Source organism: Vanessa atalanta, chromosome 9 (genome assembly GCF_905147765.1).
Source record: "Vanessa atalanta chromosome 9, ilVanAtal1.2, whole genome shotgun sequence".
NCBI classification, from domain to species: domain Eukaryota; kingdom Metazoa; phylum Arthropoda; class Insecta; order Lepidoptera; family Nymphalidae; genus Vanessa; species Vanessa atalanta.
Window position 1 is genome coordinate 7,969,552 of NC_061879.1, and position 27,759 is coordinate 7,997,310.

General features: G+C 30.2%; 1 protein-coding gene across 1 annotated transcript in view; it reads right to left on the reverse strand.

The window, feature by feature from the left end:
* The window catches only part of LOC125066355 (hemicentin-1-like), a 37,865-nt gene extending 31,819 nt beyond the window's left edge, over window positions 1–6,046 (reverse strand). The window contains exon 1 of the mRNA XM_047674413.1: window positions 5,881–6,046. The gene's annotated coding sequence lies outside the window, so the exon portion shown is untranslated. The remainder of the gene's footprint in view (window positions 1–5,880) is intronic.
* Window positions 6,047–27,759: the final 21,713 nt, after the last annotated feature.

Consider the following 27,759-nt stretch of genomic DNA (forward strand, 5'->3'; position numbering starts at 1 on the left):
ACTATTAAAACACTTAAAACGTTTTCTGTTTAAACGAATACATTGTCTCCTAAAAGAGTTACTGACTCAATGTAGCCGAGTAACAGGCGTAACGACTGTGTATTCATTCTCTTTTTTTAATGTTGTGTGTATTAACAATTGCTAGCGAAGTTGTTTTTTAAATAAAAATTTACATTATTATTTTTTTAAATAAATTGTACTGTTTGTTTTTAATATTTATTCGAAAATAAAAAAAATATATAAGCATTTGTTTTATTTCAACACAAACGTTTTAAAATTTGCCCTCTGTTTGTCTGTCGATTTTTTCTGTCTGTACGAACCTATAATTAAATTGCAGACACCAAAATACTTTTCAATTGTGTCTCTGTCTGTAAAAAAATATTTTGTATCATTATAACATATTATATCATAAAATTAAAAATGAGAGAGTACGGATGGATTAATGTTTGTTATTTAAACACGCCATAACTGCTAAACTGATCTGAATTTGGTTCGGAGATAGATTATAGCTGGAAATAGCACATATGTTGCTTTTTCACCCGAAAAAAGCACGATTCCTATGTAGCATAAAGAGGTAAGATCTATTTACTTTTTTGCTATCATTTAAGTATGAAATAACAGTATTAAGTTTTATATTTATCATACACTTAACCAGGAGTAATATATACCCTATATATTATTTTATTAATTCATATTTTAGTGTTTAATAATGGTATTTGTGAAATAAACGGAAAGAAAAACGGTGTCGAGCTGCTTTATCCACGCCCTAATCGGGTAGATTGACTAATATGCCCTAAAAAAATTGACTTGACTTGAGAGACCAGAGAATCTACCACAAAGTAAGTGGAACTATATATCGATCTTATGCCACAATAACGCATTTTTTGTAAAATATAAGTTGAACCAGCGAAAAACACTTACCGATACGACCATAACTTTTAAAAGTCAGAAGTGCCTTTCGTGGAATAGAATTTTTGCGCGGAAATCCAATCTGAGCACTAGATTTTTATATTTTATTTATAATTGAAATAACCATTATTATTAAAAAAAGTACAAAAATTATATTATTATACTTTTACAAGAATTATTAACATTAAGACCGTAACTATATACAAATAAAACGTTACTAAGTTAATAGTATTTTCCCGTTGAATCGCAATTACAATCCTCTGGGCAAAAAATGCCCAGACTTCTTCTGCTTCCACTAGAAATACTACTAGTACCTAAGTCAGTAAGGCGAGGTGTTATATTTTTAATGAAGGTTTTTGCACCACTTCTTCAAGGTCCAACTGTTTTTAAAACTAACTGAATGTGGATCCTATCAGTACAGTACAGTATTCTTATTGAACATTTCAAATACTAAATTATGTTAGTTAAAAACAATCATATATGAATAAATCATATATGAATAAATCATATATAAATAAATCAACAAGTATTAATGACTAGTCGCGCTAAGCTAAAAAAACTAGTCGAGTTTGGCTAAAAAAATATTTTCATGTCACTATTTCCATTAAATTTAAGGAAAATAAATTGAAACAAAAATTATATTGATATGTGTACATGATTTATTATGCATATGGTTTCAATTAAAATTTAGTATGCTTTGTTCGATACACTGGACAAATCCAGCTTAACTACAACCGAATAAAATCAAAGTTTGACTATAATAATATGCGTCGAAGTCACGAAAAATAAGTTTTATCTATAAAATCAAATCAAATCAAATTGGTCAATCTGTCATCGGCTAGACAGGAACAAATCAATTTCTTGTAAACGAATCTGTCAACTGTAAAGGATTGGACTATATCTTACTATTTATTTATTGGTTACCGATCATTTGCTTAAGTCATTATGTGAAATATTGTATCTTAGAATGTCGATAATTAAATCATGTGTGATTATCAATATATAAAAATTATGTAAGATAATAAAATATTAATAATATGTGTAAGAAGTCGTGAATCTTTGTTAGAAAGAGGGTAAATGACAAACAAAAAGTCACGCCAAAAATGAATGACATTCGCTGAAACATTTTCCTCATAACTTACAATTTAAACTTCGCAATCTAATTTACCTTCACTGACTAAACGAAAATTTTTGAAGACTTCATAATGTTTTTATGCTTTCTAATAAAAAAAACCGCAGAATGAACGTTACAATAATAACACTGCTTATAAAATGGCACCTTAAACGTAAATTAAGTCACACCAAAATGAGCCGGTATATATTATTTAAAAGCAGTGATTCAATTTAGTTTAATGGAAGGTAATCACGACAATTTGCTTTAAACAATATTTAATTAAGACGATGTCTTTTGATATTTTTTTAGTTACTGGATTAAATATTTCAATAACTAATTATTATTAATTAAATACAGAATTATTTTCATTCTGGATGGCCATAATGACATTTGTTAGTAACGATGATTTTCGTTGTTGACACAGTTGTATGTAAGTTTTGAGAGGACATGACCAATTACCTAAAGCACCTGATTCTTCACCCGTAATGTTCTATACGTTACGGGTTCAAACTCGCCCTGTATCACTGAGTTTCCATATTTTAGTTGTAGATCTTGTTTCTGTAAGAAATATGAAATATTCCTTACGTCACTAATTCAACCTTGGGAACTAAGATGTTACGTCCCGTGACTGTAATTACACTACCTATCACACCGGTATACGACAACACTAAATATTGCTCTTTGACATTGTAATGTGTGATGACTGGATACCTACTCAGAGAAACCGTGTAATATGTGTTTAATTTATTTATGTTTAATCTCATGCTCAACGACGATTCCTTCATATGATCCATCAAATTCAGCCTCACGTCAGGTGAAATAAACAGAAAATAAATTTTGTTAGGCAGAAGAGGCGTTTGCACAGCAGTGACACTACGTTTATTAATTATGCTTAAATATTAAACTTATAAAACGGAAGTAATACGTACTTACTAATAACTAAAATTTCAACTACCTTACTCGAACCTATCTAAAATATATCCCCATATTGACTCAATCATTCATACATATTATGTCTTAAAGCTTAAATGTTCATTGTCCAATATCAAGGATCAAACATATTAACACATTTGTTCGCAAAATAACGATTTAGTACATAGAAAAGATAATACTTTTGGTATGATACGAAATCTTCGATGTAGAGATTCGAGATAATGATATATCGAACTCATTTTTTGTTTGTCCGATGCTTACGTAGATATGTGCTCAATAGCTAACTATTTTGTTAGGAAAAACCTTATACAATATTTCGTTCACTACTCATTATAATTATCTACGAAGATATTCTTGTTGTTATAAACTACGATGTACGTATTGTTGAACTGCTTTTTCATCGTGACCTCCATTTGAAAGAGAAGCATATAAATATATTTTTTTATTATTATTGGTATGTATGACATTTTAAAACTAAGAAATACGCCGTAAATCATAATCGCTACTTATATTCTTAAATTTGAGTAGTACGTTCCGATATATTACTTTACAAGATGTTCGAAAGAAAGCAGCAAAAGAGACATGAAGCGAGGGGTAAAATATAAAAGCACTGTCAGGGGCGATAAATATTGTTTCCAAAGCGACATTTTTTTAATTGTCTATATTTAATAATACCAGAGCAGTATATCATCTTTGTAGGGCATGTTTATTATATATAGCGATCGAACAAAATATTTCAATCACAATAAGTTTTGGAAGTTTTAAGAAATTCAAATTTCACCACCTTGATCTTTATATTTTTTGAAACAAAATATGATATTTTAAATATCGTGTGTGAAAATGTTGTTAATGATTGTTGTATAGGGGAGTTTTATAGCTTAATATATTATATGTAATCATTTTTCGTTAAAGACAAGGATAAGAGGGTGAAGTAAAATACGCACACATGCCGCACCTTCAACAAAAACATTCCCTTAACAAACTGCTCATCAAAGAAACGATACAAAAATAAATATCTAATATATAAACAAAATAGCCTGTTATTAAATGATTGATGATTTATTTGCTTTAATCAATATACCCACCACCACCCATAGAGACCCACTTCGGCTTGCCATGGGTACAATTTATTAATAAACAAAATGATATTTTACAAATATTTTTATTTATAATTTTTATATATAATCTTTAGTTCCTGATATTAGCTCTACATACAAACAAACAAGTTTTACCTCTTCATAATAGTAGTAAAGCTATTACTATAATTTGTTTCATATAAAATTTATTTAGCGTACTTAGCTCTTTAAAATAAAACTACTGTGGTTTTATTCTATCACCAAAACTAAAAACGTGTGAGCAATTTCAGTACAATCGGATGTGTGGTTTTATAATCTTTTTATCAATACATATTGACACGTGAATTTAAATACAGGCGTTTTTGTTCCTTGTCAGACATCACTCAACTCAAGCTCAACCAGACATTAATTAAAATGTATCAATAAATCTAGTCATTAAACGAGATTTGATTTAACTAAACAACGCGCATGAATTTATATTTATAAAATAAAATAAAAAAATCTAGAATCACAACCATTTAATGTATTCTTGAATACTAGGACAATACATTGTTTTACTTTTATCAAAGAATGGAGACTACATTATTCATAGTCTCGGTTTATTTTCTTACCTTATACCTAACTATGGCATTTCAAAGTAATATTTAACTAACATTACGAAAACACGTTTTGTTTTTCCAACGTACATAATAACTTGGTATAATTTAATTTCGACAAGAATTGCTTATAAATTTACAACTGTGTTTTTAATATGTTGTGCTACTACACATATATATATAATATACGGCGCTAGAGCTTTGTGCATAAGTAAAATATATAAAGTATAACATAACAGCCAGTGTATATACCATTGCTTGACTTGTTGTATTCCTGACGTCACTGGGCGGTGGTAGGCACTTTCCATCAGATGAGCCTCCTGCTCGTTTGCCAACTATTCCATAAAAATAAAAATAAAATTCTTACTGATGCGTTCGCTTCTTTTACAAGAGGTTTGTTTCATTGTATCTTATTCCAAAATAAATATATTATGTATTTTATTCTACTTCAGAGGCAGTTTTTAATGTAATTATTACTTATAACTTGCGTGCAATTAAAATAATTAAAATACAGTTAACCGATGCGATTATGTACTGATCGGAAATTAATGGCTTACAATAATTATTAACCTAATTGTACGATCCGAGTAATTTCCGCGCCATTAAGGAGTTACATATTGATTAATTTTATCAAAGACCGATTAAAATATGGTATAAATATGGTATATTTAATGTATGTAATTTTTTTACGATCAAAGAGAAAAATTTCGTTGGGTATTTGAAACAATACATATTTTCCTAGATCGTCAACTAACATGCATATTTCTGAAAGAACTATCAATGTATCAATCTTTTAACGTAATGTACAATGCAAAATTGCTTTAAGTTCAAAATTTGTCTCAAATGTTTTATATATTTATATTTTTTCAAAAAATATGTTTGAATAATTTTAATACTGAATTTAAATCTTTAAAAGTTTTGTTTCCACATCAAAACCATTTGCTATGCATATTTTGTTTTAAATTATCTACATTCAAAAAAGTTTTAAAAGCATTTATATAAAGTGTATCTATAAAAGTATACAAGGAAAAGTTTTAAATAAACTTTATCTAGCTTGGGCTCTCACAGAGGTTTATAATATTCATATTTTATTTACGCAGTGTATGAAGAGAATCCATTAGGAGCACACGAGTCATGCTGACTAGTCAAAAAACGGGAACCACAAAGACCTCTAATATTTACGATCATTCATCTCATGTCACTTTGCGATGACAGATTGCTCTGAATTTACAATAAATAAAACTTTACCTACCTAAGCACATCACTTAAAAGTGGTTCCGGAAAGTTGATTAAAGTTTATTGGGTGGTGTAAACTTTACGCCATATTCGTTCGAGTTGTTTGGGTGTTAATCAATTAGTTATTTTGACGTGAGGGGAGGGCGGGGAGCGGCAGTCCCGACGCGGTGGAACGCGGGTTAGTCGCAACGCAGCGATATCAACTGCGGGGTTCGAAGAGCGCGCCAGACGCGTTGTACGCACGCATGCGTCCCAACTTCAATGACGTTGGCCCCCAACCGCAAATTTTTCTCTATGCCAGTACCAACTAAATTGCAAAACCGCAGCCGAAGGTAACGCTTGGGGATTTCTGCGTAATGTAATCACAAGAACATCATGAATATAACGAGATTTTTTTTTCCGTGCTGAGTTATGCAGGGTTAATCACAACGACTGGAATTAGCATAAAGCCGCGCTCAGAAATTTGATTTCGCGGCTGAATTTAATTTATAATCTTACAGTTTACTTATCTAGTTGATTATCCTTTACTAATTAAGCGAAATTCCCTCTGTACGACTTTCTATTTCCTCTTAAAGAAAACAGGCTTTGAGTATTATTTACTTTGGTACTACTTGGCAGGAAAAGCGCCTTTTGGATGTAACATTAATCCTTAGTAGTTTTATCAGTTATATTTATATATTGGTCCAATTAGGTAAAACGTACGTAAGCCTCCGGCTAGTTTGCCACCTATTCCATAAAAAAAGAAACAATAGTGATACTTATTATTTTCATGAAACAAATATCCAAAAATATTAACGTAATTTATTATAAACTCTATTCTACCTCGTAGGATAATTAAGATTATAATATGTATGTATTATATATATATATATATATACAGCGCATTCAGCGTTTTATAAGATATGTCAATACACATACCTCACCCCAGGAAGGATGTATTGACATTCCTTATTGTGTAATTCAGTTTCAGTTTATACTTACTAAAGCTAAAGTCGATTTGTCTACAAAAAAAAAATTTGAAAAATAGATGGAGTTGCTATAATTTCATATATATTCATAGCCTTGTCATATTTTAATACAACCTGTTAAACATGACTGGTAAAAACTAAAAAAAAAATAGTCTTGCGTTAATACGCAGCGTATAAAAAAGCCTTCTTTTTAAATAATTGTTTGTGAAATATTATTTAGAGACAATTATTTTAGCATGAATTTTCCTGATCTTTATCTTTGTTTTTCGGTGTAAATACGCATTTATGTATTTCCCACCCATGTAGGGAATATGGTGCTTCCATGCTGGAATACCCACTAAAAACCAGAGGTACCCACTCCGTTATTTCGGAGGGCGTCATAAGATCACCAATTTCACCTTGCCTAATGTATATATAAGGATAGATGATATTAATATATTCATTCTAATCAAATATAAATTGTATTCAAGAGCACATCTAAAAAAAGACATTTAATATCCTGATGCTTAGAACGCTTTATTCCCGCTGAGTGATTGAACGTTTGTTTTTAATGGTAGTGTATAAAAAAAACTACTGTTCCAGAAAAAACAACATCAATATTCCTATTTCAAGCCACTAAATAATCGCTAACACGAGTTGCAATGGGGAAAAACGACCATAAAAGCCGAGGAAAAAAAAAGAGTTCGCATAGCGAACGTTTTAATGCTCCTTAAGACGATGAATAGTAAAAATATTTCAGTGAAAGCGCGTCACGTAGGACCTCCCGGGAGGTTCGGGAAATGCCAACGCGTGTTCCACTTCGATATGAAATGCTTGAGACAAAGAGGTTAGGTATTCTAAAAGTGTCAAAATTTTTTCACCTCGCATACTAATATTATAAGTTATTCCTATATATTTATGTCATATAACAAAAAAAAATCGCGCAGCGCATTTGGTTACGAGATATCGACGCATCCTATTCATGATGTCATGTCATGAGGAATACGAGTCAAATTATGTCGAGAATTCATCGATAAAAAATACGTGAAAGTGGATCAACTAATAATAAAGTCAATTTAATAAAATATTTTATATAATCGTAATGTAATAGTACTTTTGTTATTAACTACAGCGTTGAGCTAATCTTTACATATTATTATTTCATATTTATTAGTATTCGTTTTATAATAAGCAAATTTAAATGGTAGAGTTGAAACGCCCTATGAATAATGGACGTAAATCTTAACTGAAGTTCGCAGGACTAGATAAAGATAATTTGACGCATTGCGTTTTTAATAAAAATATACAGCAAGATTATAAGTTGGCAAAAAATTAAATTATCTTCCAGTAAAAGTAAGTCTATAATATGCAGGCAGAGGCAGCTATCTCGTGTCGCTATCACGAAATACATTCGAAGCGTGCGATTTCAGAGTCGTCGTCCTCACCTGATATTCAAAGCCATCGTGAATTTGATTACCCCATGTTATTGAGACGTCTTGCAAAGTAAGTTAATATAATTTATTCAATAAAAAAGTATTCGGTAAAACTACCTCGACATGAAAATATCTAGAAGAAAACTTTCAAAGATTTTATTTATCATATTTATCTATTTTATTTTTCACTTTTAAATTAAATTTGATATATTTAAAGTAAAATTCAAATTGTATTAATGTAAATTCTATAAACGAGCGGCTTTTGTTGCTTTTATCGATATATATAATTATATTATTATAATTTTGTCATCCCTTTTCAGTAATTATATTTATACATAAATGAAAATGACATCGGTTCTCGTAATCATAATAATAGACGTATGTAAATTCTCACTATAACTTTATTATAAAACACTAACGACCCGCCCCGGCTTCACACAAGTGTAATGCTGATACTAAATATACTACAGAATGTCTTACAACGTTCACAGTTTTCCAGACATTAGACAATATAGACCGCTATGTCATATGTTCTGTGTCTGCTAATTTAAATCTGTAATATCTTCGAAAATATTCATTTAAATTACATACTGTAAAGGACGATATATTGATATAAATTGAATACATTTGAGGTACTTAATTGGATAAGGATTAATGCTTTATTGCTTAAAATTGCTTCGAAAATAAGCCATTATTTATCGTAAAAAGTCAAGGATAAAAAATGGTTATTGTGAGTTATCCCTAAGAGATAGACATATACCATCGCGGACTTTTTTTGAAGAACTTTTTAAGGTACACAATAATGTTGTACGTTATTTTGATCTATCTCGTAGGGTTCAGCCAGCGTTTGCAATGTAAGCGTGAAAATGTGTTTATTTACTTTAGAAATCTCTAAAATAATCAGTGTTTCTCTGTATGTATGAATGTATTATACATATAAACCTTTCTCTTGAATCAATCTATCTATTAAAAAAACCGCATCAAAATCCGTTGTGTAATTTTATTTAATCTAAGCATACATAGGGACAGACAGCGGTAAGCGACACTGTTTTTGAACTCTGATTTGCAATAAATATGATAAAGATTATTAAAGATGTGGAAAAAAAAATTCCGACTGGGAGGTTTTTCTAAAGTGTTCCGCGTAAAGCAATAATTATATTATGTATTTATTATCTGTACATCTTTATTCTACCATTGCGAAACCGGGACGAATAGCTAGTCAATAAAATTTTTAATAATTTAATCTCAGTACATTTAGTCGAATTTACATTTGATTGACGCGATTGACATTTATAAATATTTTATGTCCGTTAACGGTACTGATACCCGTTTTGACTTTGGACATAAGTATTTTACGATGACGTGCTATTTTTATCGAAATGTTATAAAAGTTAGGTTATAAAATTTTGCCATGATTATTCCAATACATCATACAACGTACAATACACCCCGCGATTTTGACGCGTTTATTTTAATATCTGTATTATTTTAAAAATAACTGTTTTGAATCGAAAAGTGTTGGTCAATTTTAAAATTAATTTTAAACTATTATTATTTTATTGATATTAAATTATATTAAGATTTGCGAATCGATTTACGAAAAATAAATAGATTTCTCTCTGGCCGCGATGTCATAACTATGATTAAATTTCAAAAAATCTACAAGACATTAATGTACTAATAAACTATAAACTAAAATTATATATAAATATCGTATTAATCGTATTATTTTATAATTACAAAAAACAAGAAAAATGTGGTAACAAACTTACCTCTTAATATTAGTATAACGATAAGATATACATTAGGATCACTAGATCTGCATCATATGCTGCTAGATCAACATATATAAACATATTTACTGTAAAATCATAGTATAATAAGACTTAATAGCATGATTACTATGAGTTGAATTTCCTCATACTGTCGAATAATCTTATCATGGTTACATTTCGAATTTCAAAAATATAATAATAGTCTTATTTGAACACGAATCTAAAATTAGAAATCTTAACAGTTCGGTAAGGTAATATAAAAACCGAGGGCACTTGATACCGAGAACACTTTTCCTAAACGAGTAAAAATTCATGAAAATTTTATGTTACTATAACATCACAATGACTCGTCTCGTTCACGTAGAAAAACATTAGGTGTAATAATGTGTATGAAAAAAAAAAAAAAGAAAATGTTTTCCATTTTAGACACATAACTACATATTAACATAGACGCCGAGATGCCTTAGCGGATAGAGTATATCAAACTTCCTTACGATCGTAGGTTCAAATCCGCGCAAGTACTATTACATAAATAATATTGTAAGAACATATTATATAAGATGAAATTCTACCTTATGGAATAATTTATGTCTCATTAGTATTATTATATACATTTGGAGACAGCTAATTTATTTAAAAAAAAGTATATTTAATAATACAATTTAATTATAATATTATTTCATTGAAACTATAAAGGGGGAACACAGTTTTGAATCCATTGAATATTCAAATCATTCATTTGCAGTTTTCAAGTTTCAGTTTTAATTTTCACTCGCAATGCCAATTTCACAAAATTACAAAACTGGCGATGAAATAATCAAAATTCCCTAATAAAATATATACATCTCTTAAACGTCACTGCGATTTAATCCCTTAGGCTTAGCTATAGAATATTACATATGTTATCTATTTATGTATTCGAACTTCATAAATGTTAATTGCACAGGAATAGGAACGCGCCCTATTTTTTACTATAAGTTAAGTATTTGTCAGCCCAGTACATAAGAACACGACTAGTATTTTCCAATCCATCTTAAGAATTATTTCGCAGATGGACCGGTTCCCTTTTACCATTCGGAGAGCCTCTTAAATGTGTTTAATTGAATACCTAACGAAAATTCCCTTAGTCGTCTTACGACACTTACGATTTGAAATGGTACTCTATAAAACTCGGACGTAGTACATCTTCGTTGTATTTTATTGAATGTTGGTTGTATTTTAATAATTTGTAATTTTTCAACTCATGTAATTTTATTATAAATATTTTTTAAAACAACCGAAAGATGCTTTGCTCCAGTAGACTTTTTCCAATAATACTACTACTTTTATTCTGCATGGAAATCAATGTATGCTAATGACTCCACATTTTATTTATTTATATTGTATCTATATATGTATAATACGGAATTGGACGAACAAATGAACCATCTGATGTTAAGTTATCAATTAACATTTGCGCTGTAGGCAATAATAATAATTTCACACCAATGCGACACCAACCTTGGGAGCTAAGATGTTATGTCATTTATGCTTATAGTTACACTTGCTGAGACACCCTTCAAACCGGAACATAAAAACACACACTAAGTATTGCCGTTTGGCGGTAGGATATCTGAAGAGAAAGTGATACCTATCGAGACGGACGTTCACTAAGCCCGTCAAAAACGCAAAGAAAAAAATCTTCTATAATTAATTTATAATATATGTACTCTTAGGTAAATATAATTAAAATATTTACAGAAATCACATTGCCTTACAATGTTTATACAAAATGATATTGTTCTAACTCGGAGCTCAAAGTCCTTTTTCTTTGTATTATTAAGATTTATTACAGGAAAAATATTCCGCTTTCTAAATGCAACGTCTGACTTCTTGAAAAGATAAGCAGGCGTCAAATGGCAGTCCTTCTTCCATTGTCCGTCCGACCTTAATCTGCCATTTTTGCTGCTCATTTGCATCGTTAAGGAAAATAAACGGAAAGATTTTATAAAACTTTATTGGTGCTAATTTTTATCAAAATTTATTAAACATTTTATTTCTAAAACATATTTATAAAATTGTTATTTATATCTATATTCAGTTTCAATTGGGTGTTCTCTAAGTGTAATTTTGTGAAAAAAGTCACAAGTGGTAAATCAGGAAGGTGCGTGTTGCATCTAAATCGTAATTATAATTTTAATATTAATCTATTAATTTAGTATATTACCATAATATAGTAGTTAACAGTCATGGATTTCCTTTCTGTAATTTTAGTCAGTATATTTACGGTCATACTCGACAATAGCGTCGCCCTCCATCACCTGACGTGTTTGGCGTGACGATAGAGATTATTGGTACTCTAAATCAACGGAATTGGACACGCTCACTAGCCGATATATCACCTGCAACCAATCTTCAATATCGAGGCATATTGTTAACCAATTTCTCGGGAAATACCAGTACTTTGTACCGATAAAGTGAGGACCGAAAATATTTTATTTTTGTTGTTAAATTCTTTACTCGACTTTCGTAGGCTTTAACTTTATCGGGATTTGGTAAAGCTTAGAATCTTTTTGAACAAAGTTTTTGAATTATAATTTAAAACATGAATATAAAGTATCTAATGGAGTCATATAATACCAATATATTTAATACAAGTTGTCATTCACGGCTTCTCTCGCGTTATAGGGTTTGGTCGCCAGATGTCATGTTCAAAGAGCAACAGATAGACACACATAGTTACTTTAGTATTTTTATAACATTAGTAAAGACTAAAAGGAAAATAAAAAGATGAAAGAAGAAAGAAAATAGAAGGGAAAATAGAACGCGAAAAAGTATGTATAATTAAATATATATAATTATAAGAATATACTAGCTAATAGGTAAATATTAAGTTTAAGTAAGAGATCATTTGCAATTCACATATAATTTTAGTCAATACTTATTATGATACTAAATCAAAGTTTGCTCTGAAACATTTTTTATGGTACAATGGGTCACCTTATGGTAATCGGGTACCTCGGCTCATAGACATGCCTTACTAACCTTGGGATTGAATTAATATATCCATAACTACTAACTCACTCACTCACTCTCTCACTCACTCACCCTTCAAACCGGAATAAATCAGTACTAGTATTGCAGCTTGGCGGTAATACATATTATAAGTGGGTGGTAATTTTTCAAAGGAGCTTGCACAAAGCTCTACTACCAACCGTACCATAAAATTAAATATTAATTTACGTGATCCATATATCACTACATAGTATAAAATAAAGTCGCTTCCCGCTGTCTGTCTGTGTTGTAAGTATGCTTACATCTTTAAAATTACGCAACGAATTTTGATGCGGTTTTTCAATAGTGATTCAAGAGGAAGGTTTATATGTATAGTAAATGCATCATATAGAAGAGAAACGCTGATAATTTTAGAGGCTTCTAATGTGATGTCGTAAATAAACACATTTTTTGCGTTTAAATTAAACTTACACGATGACTGAACTCTACGAAATAGATCAAAATAATGTACTACAGTATTGTACACCTTAAAAAGATCTACAAAAAAGTCCCCGATGTGATATGTATATCTCTGAGGGATAAACCACAACAGCATTTAATATAGATCAATATGGCCTTGAACTCAGTGAAAAAGCCGTGAATGTTGTATACAAAAATATTCTCTAGTTTATTTAGTATCAGAACAGCACCCGAGCGAAGCCTAGGCGGGTCGCTAGTACAAAATAATATAAAATAAACACATTTTAATAAATGGAAAATTTTTCATATTTTCCGCGAGAATACAGAAAAAAAAAATCTGCGTAGCCGAAGTTACATTTTTATTTTATATCGGACAAATATTTACCTTAACCGCAGGGTTTCTAATAAAAACATGAGGCTGTCACATGATATATTCAAGAGGTTTCCACAGCTGTCGTTTCCATATATTTTACTCGAGTCTTGAATGACATTAATGGAATAAAAGACAATACAGTGAATAAGGTGAATGACATCCAACGAATTAATATAAATAATAAAACACGTAATATTATGATTTCATTGCAGTTAGAAATATAATTTGCAATAAGATATCCTCGAGTCTATACAAATGTTTGTTTTAAATATCGATACTGCAATGAGTATTTTTTTTATCATCGGCGTATTTCTTCTTATATGGATATTCTATTGGAGCGATTTAAAAGTTCCTTATAAAAAAACCTACTTCAAATAATTACATATAATTTTGATTGTTGTTACACATAAAGTTCATAAGCGAAAAGTAAATGTTACTACATACGGCGGTACTTAATGGTAGGATTTTGTGCAAGCCCGTCTGGGTAGGTAACGCATACTCATCAGATATTCTATCACCGAACAACAACACATTGTATTTTGTTTTCCGATTTGAAGGGTGCCAGTGTGCATACAGGCACAAGAGACATAACATATTAGCTCCCAAAGTTGGTGGCGCATTAGCGATGTAAGGAATGCTTAATACTTCTTGCAGTACCTACTATTGTCTATGAGTGATCACTTACTATAAGGTGGGTGATTTGCGCGTCCACCAACGTGTCCTATAAAAAAATTAAGTACTTAATTGTTTATCATATTGCTAGTTAAAGACCTCTGCTTCCTTTGAGGAAGATTGGAGTTAATTCCACCACTCCAGTGCGGGTATTTAAAAATCTGACAGAATTACATTACACTCATTTAAGTTTACTTCATATTTTCCTCACAAAATTATTCTTTACTGCTGAGTACGAGATGAATTATAAATACAAATTAAACACATACATGAAATCATAATAGCGCTTCACCTGAATTTAAACCTGTCTTCGGTACTCATATATCATACATAATAGGATACATATTTTATATTTCATGTGTTTAATAAGCAATATAAATCTGCTAAATTTTCTTACTCATTTTTCTCTTGGGTTTTCTTGTTTAAATTTCTTGTAAAATATGTTTCAAAGTGAAAAGTATTATCTTATTTTAATTTTGATTACTACAATCGATACATTAAAAATTATCAGTTTTATTAAGGTAGTAAAAAATTTTTTAAATATAAAATATGTAAAAAAAACAAATAAGGTCTCAAGAATAATTATTATGGACTTTTTATATGATTAAGAATAAAAATACAAAACGCATCATTCGAGAGACATCCAGCAGATTTAACCCATTTAATATATTTATATATTATTTGCGCCACGCATATACAAGGAAGCACAAAAGTAAATAGCGATGGCAGTATAAGCGACTATCACGCTGTTTTCCGTCTCAGCATATGAGTAGCTCTTAATATACATTTGTTCCCATTAAAAACTTAAATCCCACTTACCGTGTCTGTCACAGGCGATGTATCTTTAAATAAATAAACGAATGTTATAATAATACCCAAAATATCGTTAAACGAAGTTAAATTCGCAAACAAACAATTTCATTTTACGTCAAGTTGAAATATAGAACTCCATGACATGGAGTAATTTCTTACTGAGAACTCAGATATTCCTCATTATGACGTCTTACGTGAAGACTGGTGTGTTAAGCATGTGCCGATTTCAGTGTCATCGTTAAGCACGATTTATTGTTATGTAAAGACGGTTTAACTTGAAGTAAGTCAGTGTATTCATTGCAAATCTTGTATAGAGTGGCGTGTCTAATTTTATTTTAGTTACAAAACCTAAAAAAAAGTCTTTTTCTGATGATAATAATTGTTGATTCTTTAATTTTAAATGAATAACCCTACCTTAGCACAAGCGTCGATGGCTGTTTTCACGGTTTACTAATTATTTTAACAGCCATCAGATTATTTGTATACATAATATATTTAACTAATAATAAGTACGTAAGGTAATCGTAAAATATAAGCACATAGAATACGAAGAAATAACCAAAACAGGCGTGGATACAAAAGTGAGCAAAGAAATAAATATTAAAATAGTAATGATAATAGCCAACATTTTATGTTCGAATACCGAACAATATAACATACAAAGATACGATCACTAATAAATAATTTTACAATCTTCAGCTGTTACACAAAACTACATAAGTCATTTTAGAAGCCCACAGCCTATCAAATAAGCTTATATGTAAGTACTCAGTGGACGGTAACGTCAGTAATGGCGCAAGTTTGGCTCCTAACGTCCGAAACGATCACGCTTACGACCGCGGAATTTCTCGCCTCACTAATTTTGTATGGCGAGCCGCTTGCGCTCGTTACGACAGCGTTCAGCGATGCGACTTTTTAGCTCATTAAATTGAGCTAAAACTTCAAACCACTAAATTAAATTTCAGTGGAAATTAAAAAGAAACTTTTAGACAGCCGTTTGAATTTTTGTAAACTATTATTCCAATCATTCTATAAATACTATATTCTAAATTAAATATCTTGAAAAAATATTAAGATTTTAAGAGAACTACTTCAAAATGAAATCTTATTCGTTTATTTAATGATAAAAATAATCTAACTAAAACGTAACCTAATTTTTCTTAATTCTTAAAGTTAAAATTTGATTCATTTAAAAACAAATGTATGTCAAGTATTTCTGTCAGCTAATATGAAATAACGGGAAATTCCAATGAAACCGGCAACTAAAGTAACTTAGAAGCATCACAAAGTTGAATTTAAACGGAGTTAATATTTTTAAACGCCCATTATCCTCCGTCTAATTAGATATACCTCTGACTGACCCGTGTTGTGGTAATACGAAGGATTACACTTGATGAATGAGTTTCGTTCATTTCAGTATTAGCTATAGTAATCCTTTGCTAATGAAGCGTCACCCTACTCTAATGTTTCCATGATAGATTGCATAAAATAATTCTTCGTTAATAAAGCAAATTTTCGTTATAAAACCGATATAATTTTTTTAATTATCATACGTTAATAATTTCAATGCATTTTCGAATTCAATCCTAGAGAAATAGCTTATTACTAGTATGGATAGTTTTGGACTATCGATAGTTTAGGTTAAAAGTAATACTATCAATAGTATCGCTCATGGGGAGCTATCGATACTATCGATACTATTTCTAATACCTTAAATATCGATAGTCTGTCGATAGTCTATCCATAGTGGACTATCGATATGTAACACTAGTTCAGAGGCTTTGGATATACGACTGCATAACTTGGGAATCGATTTAAAACAATATCAGGTACTTAATTTTATTTTCATGAAATTATCCGTAGAATCAGAGACTACGGACTCTTCCTCAGTGGTGTCACGACTGGCTATATTACTTTATTATGCTCGCACCAGATCTCTTCCCGGTAATCAAATCAAATCAAAATATACTTTATTCCAGTAGGACCGAGCACTTTCGGAACGTTACAAGGTTTAATTAAATTTAAAGCTACTACCGGTCCGGAATGTAGATTCTTCAATAATTTAATCATGGTATGTAATACGTTTTATTAATAAAAGTTTCCTAACATGTGATTGAAATTTATTAATTGCCAAAGCAAAAAATATTTGACGAATCTTATCATAGAAGCGAATACCTTGCATGCGGAAACCAAGTGTTACAATATTTTCTTTACTTTTCTATTTCTTAAATATTATAATTATAATCGTCCAAATATTAATGAACAGTATTTTGGGCGCGAGGGAAGAGAGAGTATTTGTAATTGCACTTTACAATGTTTCTTAAGTAGTGAGTCACGATTGAGTAATGTTACCGTGACAGAAATAGTTAAGAAAGACCTGTGAGCCGGGAATAACTGGTCTACTTTTCCACTACCATGAAATGAAATAATACTTTATTCGTTTTGTTACTTTAACGCAAAGCCTTCGTTATATTTTAAGCTCCGAATAGGAAAGGAATCCGAATAGTTACGTTTGAATAAATAAGAAAGGAAGTCTGAGCGATTACATCTTTGTTTTCCAAGACGTTAGTTTGTGCATTATGTTCCAATTTTATTCAGTACGATTTCTTTATGGATAATTTGTTTTGCCACATTTAAACAACTCAATGATATAATGTGCAATAATTTTAAATTTTGTACGTGTTTTTGTACTTACTAAAGTTTTTGGCCCCACAAGCCAAAAATTTAAATTTTGGCAATTAATAAATTTATATATTTTGAATAATGCATAAACATGAATAAATATGGTATATTTCTCAAGACTACATTGTAAAGATGATAAAATATTCTATTGATTTTCATATGACTTTAATTCATAATAATATCAAACCTATACCGTTCAGTCGGTGGAAAAGATTCACTTCTGAGTTTTTACCCAGTTCTTTTCAGTTGAAATGATAATTACAAAACCGCTAAGGGGAGATTTCAAGATCGTATCATAAATCAAAATTATCATTTAATAATACAAAACAATTTGCCAATTAATCGCTACGTATAACCGTCCAATTTAAAAATATAAGGAAATTAAATAACAATAATCTTAATGGGTTACTCCATTAATCATTCGAGTAACTTTCTTTCGCGTTGAAATATTACACTGGAACCTTACTCCCCCGACTTTAAGGATTACAAGTTGAGAAGGTAGGTTTCGGAATCTCTAATGTTTATAATATGTGGCCTCTTTATTTCACAGCTTAGTAATGGCAGTACTTTATGGTCCATTCACATGCTACGTAATACAGCTTAGTGTTGTCACGCGAGATTTAATGGCGCACGACAAAGATTTAAAGCAGGACATGCGCCCTCTTTAGATAACAGTGAAATAAAATATACCTTTTCTGTATACGTATCTGTACGTTTTTGTTTAATTCTACAAATTGCTTATTGAAGCTTAAAAATTTATCAGTGCAAGTAAATATCATATATATAAATTATATGAAATATTAGCTCGGTTTTTTCACAAGTACCTCATACAAATTCTTTGTAGTATAAAATAATACATAGAAACGTTTATATTTTTCAATTAGAAATAGAATTTAGTAATAAAGAAATGTGTAGAATCGCATAAATGGCGTGTGCTGCCTGTGAACGAGTTTATTTACAATAATATTTCAAAAGAAAAACAAAACCATGACATTTATTTCCTTACATGAGTTATTAAAACGAATATAAAATGAGCAAGTACTTTGTTTTCGGAAGGCTAGAAACCATTGTTTTGGTTACTAATGAACAGAAAAATGATGTCTTAGAAAATCTCGAGACAATGCTTGAAAAATATTACTTAATATTTTTACATTATTAAATATGCTTACAATGTTTTTATTGTTCTCAGATTATTGACTCTGAATATATATTCAATTTTATAATATTAATCGCCTACTCCCCCGGAGATACTTTAATATGCCTAGAGTTATCAAATTGTTCATTTTTAAAAAAATCAATGACCATATTTTTTTCAATAAAGTTACTACAACATGTTAAATGATCGATCCATTAATTAATTACGATAATTATCATCTTGAACGAATTCTCCGAGCCTGCTTGATGTCAGGTAAACATTAAATGACAGATTTCAGTACGGCTGCGCTTCATATAATAAGTTTCATTTATTCAATGAAGATAATCCGGTAGCTGCTGTAGCTTTAATATAATTCTACATATTACGTTGAAATTGTTAAAAATACCTCACTTATATAATTATTCGGTTAATATGATACAAACAGATAAGCCACTTAGGTATCTGTTGACTTCCACCACCCACACTTTATTTATATTCCTCAAGTATATATATATATTACGTGATATCTTTGGCGAGTTTGTCTATGAATTTGTCTGAGGTGATAATAATAGAATTAAATTATTCCTTATTTTAACTTATGAATAAAAACCTTTAAATTGATACCACTTTTGTCATTTCGTATACGTACGTATTTTAATTTGCTGACCTGCGCTGATAATTTTCAATAACAAATCTATATTTACAATAAACTGGAAACAATCACTTTTTGACTAAATTAATGTTAATCTTACAGGAAAATGTTTCCTAGAAAAGTTGCAGTTCGTGAGAAAATAGTAATTTTTGTTTTATACAATTCGTGTGCTCCATAATGTGAATATTTTGTCAAACTCCATTAGTTTCGATATTATAATCTGTAAAATTCGGTATACATTGGAAAGCGGGGGAGACGAGGGAGGTGTAGGGGTGTTTCCTTCCCTCCGACACCGATCCCATTAAAAGGTAATACACCTGTCTCTAAATATTACAAAAAATAAATTCCATTTTGAGCCTAGGTCTCCTCAAAATAATAATATCACCAGAATTTAGATTCGTGACATTACCGGGCTGTGGAAGGTGCAACCGGTCTGGCAACCACTAGTGCTTTGCTACAGCGGGTTGCACCACACACCGCGCCTTCAGCTTTACAAAAAAACTAAGTTAAAGTAGACAAGACTATGTAGAGTCAGGGTTGCCCAATTCGGTTGGCTTAACACTAAAATTGCATTGAACAAAATGTGTCTCTCTTCTTAAGGCCTGCAACTTTTGTAGGAAACACTTTATTGTAATTTTGACCTTGAAAATAAACACATTTTTTTTTAAATTTGGGATAAATCTCGGCGAACCAGAATTGCGACATTTGTATTTTTTTTAGATTACATCCTAAAAATAAAGGATAAACCCTGCAAAAATAATCAGACTGACAGTAAATTCCATATTGACATAGGCATTGCCATTTTGACACATTTATGCTACTGTGATTCATGAACTACTCTACATATACATCTATACGATTAAATGATGATATATATAATGTATATAATGCTATTTTTTTAATCAACTGCTTTGTAAACATATTGTGTTATAATATACAAAGTTATAATATATTCTACCTCATAATATACATGTTGATAAGGAACGAATACCGACACAAGTCCACAAACAATAATCAGTTCATCATCACATTGTTACCATTCAATATCATCATAATCGAAGCGAAACTCATCGACCGGCACGTTTGTCATATGTTATAGCGACATTATCACTGCCCCAGCTCTCGCATTCTGACATCTGACATATTCGCTCTCCAATAAATGAGGCCCGTTCCAAGTCATGATATCCTGGTTCTTTATGTCTTGTGTCTTTTGTTCTTACAGTTTTTTTATTTATTCATTTTTTTAATTAATAGATCTATGGTTTGTTAAGTATCAAGTTTTACATCTTAGCACAGAGTAAAAATTATTTAATCAGACTGTGTATAGCTGTTCATTTTAAATATGCTTAAAATTTTAAGAGAATCTTCAATTTGTAAAGATTGGGATAGGATAAAATGCTTTTTATCTTTCTTCAAATTTTCTAAAGAATAGCAGCGACCGAGAACTAAAGTATTTTTGTTATATTCAATATAATAATACGAATTCCACCAAAATGTTAACATATTCAAGATATACTTGAAAAAAAAAATAATGAATATAAACTAAGTAAATAATTTAATTTAAATATTCAAAAACAATGTTAAATAATATTTACTAGTACGTAGTACAGACAGCAAATATCATCATCATTTCTTCATAAATTTCAAAATATGCGAGCGTGCAGCATGAAACGACTGTGTACGCTACATTGCCCATCTCTACGAGATTTCGATTTCGAAGGAATATTTATGCACAAATATCCCTAATACGGTACTATGTAGGTACCTATTTAGTTTATTCTGGTATTGATTTAGAAATCAAATAATAATGATAATTTTGCCTCGATATGAATAAAAATCATAGCATTTTATACATTTGAATATTTTTCAACTTTTTTAAATAGAAAATTAAAGATGCGGAGATGAGGGCTACTTTTTTTACGATTCAACAAGACAACTGCGTCATTTTTTAAATTTAAATCCAGTACAATTTGTTAATACAAAAAAAGGAGTTATATTTTTATTTTCGTATGATATGTATAGAAGCTGTCCGAATATAACCAACTTTCTATTGTAATCAACATAAACTCTATTAATTCTGACATTCTGTCCTCGTTGGTTTCGGCAACGTCACAAGAAGTTAGTTGCTGTGACTCAAACATCAACGAGTATTTAAAGTCTAGTTCAGAACTCCCGATTGTCTTATGAGTATACTTTGGTAGTTAGGAAGACGAACCATGAGATAAGTTTACACTAAATCTTGTGCAGGTTTGCAGAAAACTAGGATATCAACTAGTTTATGATTAACATTTACCCTTATCCCACGAACTATCAAACAGAATTATTGCACTCAATATCTTCTGAAAACAGTTTCACTGCTCAATGGTCTTTTTAATTTTTTTAAGATTTAGAAGAGTTACTTTGGGCTTGTATTAAAACCAGAAATCTTAAAAATCGTGTACGTGTAATGAAAATGGATAGAATAAGAAACGACTATATAAGAGGAACTGTTTGAGTTGTTATGGGTATGTGAAGACCAGAGAGGAGACACGTGTTCTTAAAAGCGTGATGAGCATTAGAGTGGAGGGGAAGAGGACGACCTAAGAAGCCATGGATAGAGAGATGAATGGATGGTTAAATGTTTATATCACTAATAAAAGAGGGAAATGGAGGGAAAACCCATGCTGCACCAACCCTGAATAATTTAGGACAAGGGCAGAGAAAAGATGAAGAATATTATGATTAATTTCTGGTCCGTTTTGATTCTAACATCTCTTAATTAGTAGCAAAGACTATTTATTATCTAAATTATGTGCAAGTATTGACTTTACGTTAGTTAAGATGTTGACATATAAAATTGCTTATAAGAACAATCTATTAAATCATTATAAACTAGCTTTCGCCCGCGGATTCGCTCGCGTGAGAGAATGGGCAGAGTACTCCACATCATCTTCTGTATCTCTAATAAATGTAAAATTTAATAAAAAAACTTGATCAAATTATTAAATAAATACAGTACATCAAAAAATAAAATCTAATCCACCACAAATAATAGGTATAGTATAGATTCAGAAGCCATAGCGTCATAGAAACAAAAATATCGTTGCAATCTGCGACTGCAATGTCGCCATACCATGAATATTCGGATATGTTCACATTAATGTGTCATGCGTCTATAAATGTTATTTATGTTATTACCGAAATTATTGGATACGGAATGGAATTTCATATTGGGCAAACATAGGTTGTTATTCGATGGTTTTAATTTTGTGATGATATTGTAAGCATAATATGATACAATGCAGTGTTTATTCCAAGATTTAAAGTAAGTGATACTAAATATTGTGTATTAAAGGAACTCATCGTCTTGCTGAAAGGCGTATAAAGAAGAGCTAACAATAGTGACTGTCTTTATGACAGCGGAACTTTTAGAAATTTTCCATATATTACATTTTCCATGTACAATATTTTGTAATATTAATTTTTTAATAAAATTAAGTTGGTTTCATACAACATATTTATGCAAGCAGTACATCCATTGAATGGTAAATTTATTGGATTAAAATAGGAAACAAAATAGCGAACAAAAAGCTCGAATTTAATTTAAAAAAAAAAATATATTGAAAAAATCTTGTTAGTGTGAATGATCACTTAACTCAAACTAATTTAATAAAATAATAGTGAATAATTTGATTTATTTAATTATTGACCTTAAATTTTATATCCACCATGGAGTTGTAAGAAGGAGATTAAAAATTTATATTTTTTTCTTAATGTTGTTTATTATAAACAAATAATAATAAATGATTGGTATGATAAATTAACTATTCGGTATATATGCGTTTGACGAAATATTTATTCAATTGAATATAATTCCAGTATGTTTGGAATTGTTAGTATGACACTCCACGTCAGTGGATATAAGCACGTAAAGCATTTTGCTTGCAATAGGCCGCCTGGCGGTCGTGCACTTGTATTGATATGAGAACCGGTGATTTAATTAGTGATCACTTCGTTGTAATGCTTCGCGCAAGTCCGTCTGGGTAAGTACCACCCACTCATCAGATATTCTACCGCTAAAAAACAGTACTCAGTATTATTGTGTTCCGGTTTGAAGGGTGAGTGAGACAGTGTAACTACAGGCACAAGGGATACCTATAACATCTTAATTCTCACGGTTGGTGGCGCATTGGCGATGTAAGGAATCGTTAATATTTCTTATAGCGCCATTGTCTATGGGCGGTGGTGACCACTTACCATGAGATGGCCCATATGGTCGTCCGCCAACCTATGCCATAAAAAAAACTGTGATAGACCAGGGTTTGTGCCTTTGGCGTCGGTCTTTGTTTAGCTTTGACTGATTTAATGTTAGACCATTATTCTGACTTTTATTATTATTGTGGATACGGCTATTTAATGAACACTGCAGTTACGACAGTGTTATCCTCTACAGTCTAATTTTTTTGATCAGACTTTTATTGATAGTTCTTATTTTAATTATAATAAGACCCATTTTTATTAATATATGTAGGTCACAAGTACGTATTCCATCAAACTGCATTTTAATTGCCAGCCTAATAGACGAGAATAGATTATCTCACATGACTGCTCGCACGGAAGTGTAATGTTCTACAAACTGAATTTAGTTTTAATATCTGTACCCTTTATTTATTGATGTCGAAATGAATCTAAAAGAAAGTAATATGATTAATAAATATGTATCATTTGCTGTTAGGAATTAGTATTGTTTATCATTGCATAATAAATTATTATATTTAAACAAATACAAGGCTTAAGTTACAAAAAATTTAAAAACATTATACATATAGCATATTGTTACTCCCGTTTAAGCTTAGTACCACAACAATTCCTGTCTAACTTTATAACTATAAAATTAAGACCGCACATAGACATTCAAATGTAGTTGTTGTTACACAAAATATATGGCAGCATAAAATCATACAAATTTCGAGTAAATATTTGTTTTATGTTTTAGATAAGTACATCAATACGAAACCTTTCATACAGTGGGTAGGGAAGTATACTAAATATTACTTGTTTTTTACAAACGTGCTACCATTTTATATCATGTATCACGTGATAGCTTGATAGGGCGAAATAAAATTGTACGTTTATTCGTCAATCCTGAATAAGATGTAAATAGGTATTATATAGTATAATGTTTTATAGAAAAAACATCTTTTAAATTAAGATTTTTTCCGCGCTGATCATGTAGGTGACAAAAAATTTAAGAAACAGAAAAACTAATAAGAATGTTTAAAGTCTGTATCAGTGTGTAATCTATGAGAGCATTTGATTTGGTTCTAATAATTTGAATTTGGTGATAAAATAGTATTTTAATTTATCCTATTATAAGTAGGTAAAAAAAACATTATAAAAGAATAAGCTTTAAAATTTATTTTATTTTACTACCTGAAGATTTTTGATAAAAACTAAACTAAATAAAATGTTTGTTCAATACAATATTGTCATTAAAATCATTAAAATAAAATAAAACTTATAAATAAAATCAACTATATTTTTATAAAGAAGTATACTGAGAATTAGAATGCTCCATAGGTAGTTAAAACTTAAGACTTCACTATAATAAGACTAAGATGAAAAGGCGTTCAATTCAAATAAATACTTATTTATAAAGTAGTATAGTACTTTTTAGGCATATAAGTTGACATGCTAAAAAATCTAAATTAATTGTTTCTAGTTGATATATGAAATTTACACACAAAAAAGTATTTTTTGTAAATGAGCACATTACCTACTAGCAAACGAGAATGCCTTTAAATAGCAAAATACAGGTGTTATAGATTTTTAGTAAAAAGAGAACTGGTTAGAAAGTAACTAAATATGTACCTATTCGGTCATATTCCATATATATACCGTAACTAACTATTGTTTGCGGTGATGGGTGAATTGTATTGGCTTTGCTAAACTCTCGATCAGCTGAACGCTATTGTGCAACTATAAGTTCTTAATTTCTGAGAAATCAATAAAATAACATATAATTTCGACCAAAATAACGATTTAATGCCACATCAACTTTGGGGACTAAGATTTTATATCTCATTTCTATGCATATACTTGGCACTGGCTCGGATACTCTTTAAATCGGAACATAATTGCTGTTTGGCGGTAGAATATCGGAACGGATCCGATGTAATGGTAGGGCAGATGTCCTAGCTGGGCTTTACAATCCGTTCCACTGAAAGCCCGTCACTTTTACAACATCAGTATCATGTACATATGTTTATTGGCTATTGCAATTTGCGCATTACATGTCTTGATTGTGATTTACACTAATAGAATTATCTGGTGAGACCATTACATAATATGCGTATTGACACTGCCAATCACGGTATTTAATATGTAATTAATTGCATAAATCAGATGTTTGATTACCCATTAGTCTTCGGCAATGCGTGGGCCATATATTACCAATTCTAATTATTGTAATGGCTGAATATATTAATGATTTTTCAAAAGTCTTGCTATTTTTTTTTTTGTGTCGTAAAATAATACAGGCAAAGAAAAGTATTTCTCTTGTTTATATTTATTGTTGGATGTTGGTCTTCTGATTACCGATTTTTAGCAGCAAAAAAGATTTTTGCTTCATTCTGAGTGTCATCCACGAGAATTGCCGTCGTTGTTTCCAGTTTTTATCGTAAAAATAATTTTATATGATAACTTAATATGGTTACCTAATTTTATATTCTATTGTTGTTCGATAAGATAATTGAAAATATTAAGGAAAAGTATCAGTATTGTTATATTGTGTAATGCATTTTATTGTAGCCGACATACTTTTACTAACAATAGCTATTATTTTAATGTTAGTCTAATTCAAATTACGTCTTTTTGGATTACTAGTTCTAATAGATTTCTTAAGTATAATATTTCCTACGTATTTGGGCCAAAGTAGATAGTAATATATACTATTAAAAGTGTTGTAATTTATAACTAAAATACACATTTATCGGTCGAAGCAATGATTTTTGTTGCACTAAAACGACTTATGTGGCAAACTGTTACTATACTGTTGCTAGGCCAAACGGTGGTTTCAAACTTATACGTGGATATGTCCCGTGGTTTTTTTTCTATGGTTATTAAACATAATTGAATGAGAATATCTTTTCTGGGTGATGATCATTTCAACAGATTTAGTGTTAATACCATAACAAGGTTTGTGATTATTCTCGAAAGAAATTTCCATTACATTTCTCTGACTCTTTTGATAAAATAAAACTATTAGCATTCTTAAACAGTCTGTTCGTCTTAAGATTTTATTTGAAAGCATTTCTTCGCTAAAAATACAGTTTCCATTAAATGCTGCTGAATATACAAAAGGTAAAGCTATAGGGATAGAAAATCAAGCTACTAGACGATAAAAGTATTTCGAGCTCAGAATTATATAACTACATAAAATATAATGTTGTCGATTTTAGTTTTCGTAAATAGACGTTAGTGAAGATTAACAATGTACCTATAGATCCTTCTCATGAATAATAGCATATTTTTAGGCAAATACGATGCTTCAGCCAAATTCTAATAATTCTCTAATTGTTACTGTTCTTCGTAGTTCGTACTGTATATACACCATATCATAGATCAGCCTATAATATATCCATAATAATTGTATTAGATTAAGGAATGTTCTGCCAGAACTTTATGATATCATGTAAAATAGGGAAATTATAATAAAGAAATTCAACCCAGGACGTTGATGTACAGTATTAATAAATTATTCTGATCTCGTTGCACCATTATCATTTTATAATCATGAAGCTATTAAGGCAATTAACCTATAGATACTATTTATATATTTAGTAATAATACATTAAGTTGAAGAGAAGTGCAATGCATGAATCATTTAGTGATGATACTGCTAACATGATACAATATTTTTAGGAATGTTAAAATATTTTTAGCTGTATTATAGTTATTATTATTATATAATTATATTATA